At 38.1% G+C, this 3,864-nt stretch overlaps 1 long non-coding RNA gene across 1 annotated transcript; it reads right to left on the bottom strand.

Annotated features, from left to right (window-relative positions):
* Positions 1-662: 662 nt before the first annotated feature.
* LOC119347424 lies at positions 663-1,421 on the bottom strand. Its single transcript, XR_005168322.1, has 3 exons — positions 1,344-1,421; positions 825-910; positions 663-729 (listed from the first exon to the last, which is right to left on the bottom strand). It is a non-coding gene; the product is annotated as an uncharacterized LOC119347424 (long non-coding RNA).
* Between the last annotated feature and the right edge of the window lie 2,443 nt (positions 1,422-3,864).

Below are 3,864 nucleotides of genomic sequence, written 5' to 3'. Positions count from 1 at the left end.
AGAAGGCGAGTTCATCTAGGTATGAAGATTTCTTGATCTGTCTCTTCTCTAAAAGTATAATAGTTATTTTATTATGATCATGTCCTATTAGGTGAGGTACAACTGAAGAAAAATAGATTCATCATATATTCTAGACTGCATAGGCAACCAAACTAATTATTGTCATTAGATGACTCTAAGGAGTTGTAGTGTCTCTAACTCATGAAGATATGGTCTCATCATTGACCTCTCTTATTAGATGACTCTAATGTACAAGTGAAGATAAATAATATTATTTGGCATTAGATGCCTTATTGACTTGTAAGCACAATGCAAATTTCAGACATGAAGCTCACCACACACATGTACATATGTACTAAAAAATGAAACATGACAAAGCAGTAGACAAGAAGTTTTTATGGCAAACAGTAGACACTGAGTTTTGATAGCAAGCAGTAGATAAGAAGTTTTTAGGTCAAGTAGTTTTACTTATAATTTGCCTTCACAACTCTATCCCCTCACCTCACATAATTGATATATATGTCGTCCCTCAAAAAAGAGTTGACATGTATGCCCAACTTGATTGTAAGTGTCCAGGATTTCCTTGTAGCACCAAAAACATAACTCAATTTATATTGAATCCAACAACACTCAAGCTAAGCAAACTATTTTCAAAAATAGTACCTTGACTATCAAAAATTGGCACATCGATGAGTTTTCAACAAAGTATACTTCTAGCAACTACTCCTACTGCACAATAAAGTTTAGTCAAAATCAAAGTGAGGAAATGAGCGTATCATACCTATGTACATAAAATGCATACAGATTGTGCTGCTTTTACTTACTTTGATTGCAGTAGTTGTGTGGGTTGTTTTGCTTACTTTGCACTCCCAAGAAGCAGCCTCTCCAATAAGCATAGTCTCCAAGTTGTCTCCAAGTTCATGAACGAAAGTGCATGAAACCACAAAATACATCAACAGCATGAAGAAATTAGTTTAAGCTCAACTCCAACAAATATAGTTTTCATCTTCTAGCTGACCATATAATAGTACAATATATCACAACAAGAAGAAGCAAAAGTGACTTTATTAAACATGTTTAAACTACCTTTATCTTATCATGGTTAAATACCATGATCCCAGTTCAGACCAGTTTGTGTATAGTTAGCACAAATTCAATATTGGGTGGTAAGACACAAAATTGTTTCCAGAAATTGCAAGAAAGATCGAACAGTGACTATTTTCTGTGCAACACCAATCAGTTGCAAATAAGAAGTAATTTTGACAACATGACTTATCTCCAAACTAAAATAAAATGCAGTAGTCATAATAGTCCTACGATGATGGATAAATGAGGAAACTAACTTTGATTTCCTGCCATAATCGACTTGCACTGGCTCTATATCTACATACAAGTCACTTGAAACGTGTTGAATGCATCCGTTGCGCCCCGGCCCAACACAGCTATCACTACGAAAGGATGGCAGAACTTAGGACTGGATGACACAAACCAAGCCACTTGTTAGTATGAAATCCAGAAAAGATTGTTTGAGAAAAGTAAAAATAATACTGTAGGATTTAAGCAAGGTGTGCTATCAATTCATAAACAGTACCCAGATGCCTACTAAAATTAAACTGGATCAACAAATCATCTAGCAAAAATCCCTGAACATTACACCTTTTCATCATTCGCCAATTCAATTATGAAAAAACAATGCATCAATCAATGATATGAAATAGTAGCAGTATGCTGATGGAGCAAGTGCAAAAGATACCCAACACTGCACACGGCAACACTCGATCTGTTGTCTCAAATCCCTCTCTCTTCTCCTAAAGCTAACATTCTCGCAGTACACGCTCACGTAGCTAACCCTAAACTACAGCAAACCGCTGACCTACGGCCATTAGCGGGGACGGGGGAGGGGCCGTTTGTCTCACCTTGCCACGGAAGTGGGGATGGGTTGCGGAAGATGGCGGAGTGGTAGAACACCGTGACTGCACCTCGTGGGGTTGCTTCTTGCCGGCGATGAAGACGACAGGATGCACCACTATGGCAGTGTCTTGGCCGTCGGGGAGCCGCCTCGAAACAGAAGGCGAGGAGGAGATCAGGCCAGGGATTCCACAAATGGAAAAAGTAGAGGAGGAAAGTGTTCGGACGCGCGTACCGTAGCTTCTGTCGTTGCAGATCGATGCACCCCGCCTCGGTTCGACCTTGACATCGCCGGAGACCAGCAATGTGGCGGATCTGAACGGACCGCCACCGGATCCAGCCGCACACGTGTCGTCGCAGATTGATGCGCGATGAAGCTCGATGCGTGCATCCCCTCAGCCGCACACGGCTCGCCGGAGAAGCAGCTGTCGCCGGGCGGAGTCTTGGTGGTTGCGTTCTCGGTGAGGTGCGCGGTGATGCGTCGGGGGTGAGGTGAAAGGGCGATAGGTTGCCACTGAGTGGAAAGGAGAGGGCCTGATGCGGCGGTCGCCAGGCGGAGCCGCGCGGACGCCAGCCCATGGACGGACACGGCGACGCGGCGGCGGAGGGGAAACTGGGGCGACGGGGGAGTGAGTGGAGGGGAGAGGAGCGAGTGGAGGGGAGTGGAGCGGAGGGATTGGATAAGGTGGGCGGCGGGGTAGGTGGAGAGGCGGGGAGGTGGGCCGACGGGCGGGTAGGTGGAACGCCAAGCGCGGCCGCAGCGGGGGAGGTGGGCCGTCGCGCGGCGGGGGGCTGGGCACGCAAAGGCTTCGTCCCGACTGGGCCGGCCCAAAATATTTTTCTTTTTTATTTATTTTTCTTTCTTTTCTGCTTCATCACCTTATTTCTCTTTTGAAAACATGAATGTTTTTGAAAATAGATAGCAAAAATGAAAAAGCAAACAAATTTTCCAAACATATTTTTTTATGAATTTTGAGAAGAAACTTTTAAACAAATACAAAATTTGATAAATTTGTACAGTTTTTTGACCACAAACAATTTTTGAATATTTAAATAAAATTCGAAAATGGCATCCATTTTTTTAAAATGAATAATTTTGGAAGTGTGAACAGTTCTTTACAAGCACAAATTTTTTTTTGAATATTAAGAACAAACTTTGAAAATCTTAACCTCTTTAAAAAATCCATAATATTTTCATAAACCTTAACAAGTTTTTAAGATATTAACATTGTATTGAATTTGATAACTAATTTCAATAAACAATAACTATTTTTTAAAATCCAGGTCAATTTTTGAAAAGTCAGAACCTTTATTGGTAAATCCATAAAAAAATTCTAAAAAGCAAATACATTTTTTCGAATTTGAGGAACAATTTTTGAAAATACCTAACATTTTTTGATAATATATATCATTTTTCTTTAAAAACCAACAACACCTGCATAATTTGAAAAAAACATTATGAAATATCAAATTATCAAGAACATTTATGTAAATAGCAAAAATATTTTTCAAATATCATGAACATTTTTTGAAAACTATGTAAAAAAATTAGGAACGTGGCGTATGACATTTATTTAAACAACATATATTTCTAATAATATGAAATTGGTTTTCTTTTTTGCATACCATTAAGTTGTGTTACAAATATTTTTTGTTAGGAAATATAATATAAAATAAATTTGGTTTCTCATAATAATTATTTAAACAACATTTTTTGCATACGAATAAGTTGTGTTACATATAATTATAATAATATCAAATCCGTAATATGATGTAGTAGGAAATATCATTTATATTTCATCATATATAATTCATCATAGTATACTTTTTATTAATGCTGGGATGATTTTGTTTGTAATTTTTTTTGTACCTCACAAAATGATATTAAACAAAAAAAATCATAATTATTGATTTGTAAATAAACAAAATTCTATATATATAAACCTGGTTCATGAA

The sequence above is a fragment of the Triticum dicoccoides genome, unplaced genomic scaffold, assembly GCF_002162155.2.
Source record: "Triticum dicoccoides isolate Atlit2015 ecotype Zavitan unplaced genomic scaffold, WEW_v2.0 scaffold67224, whole genome shotgun sequence".
Classification (NCBI taxonomy): Eukaryota; Viridiplantae; Streptophyta; class Magnoliopsida; order Poales; family Poaceae; genus Triticum; species Triticum dicoccoides.
This window is presented reverse-complemented; position numbering and strand designations above follow the sequence as displayed.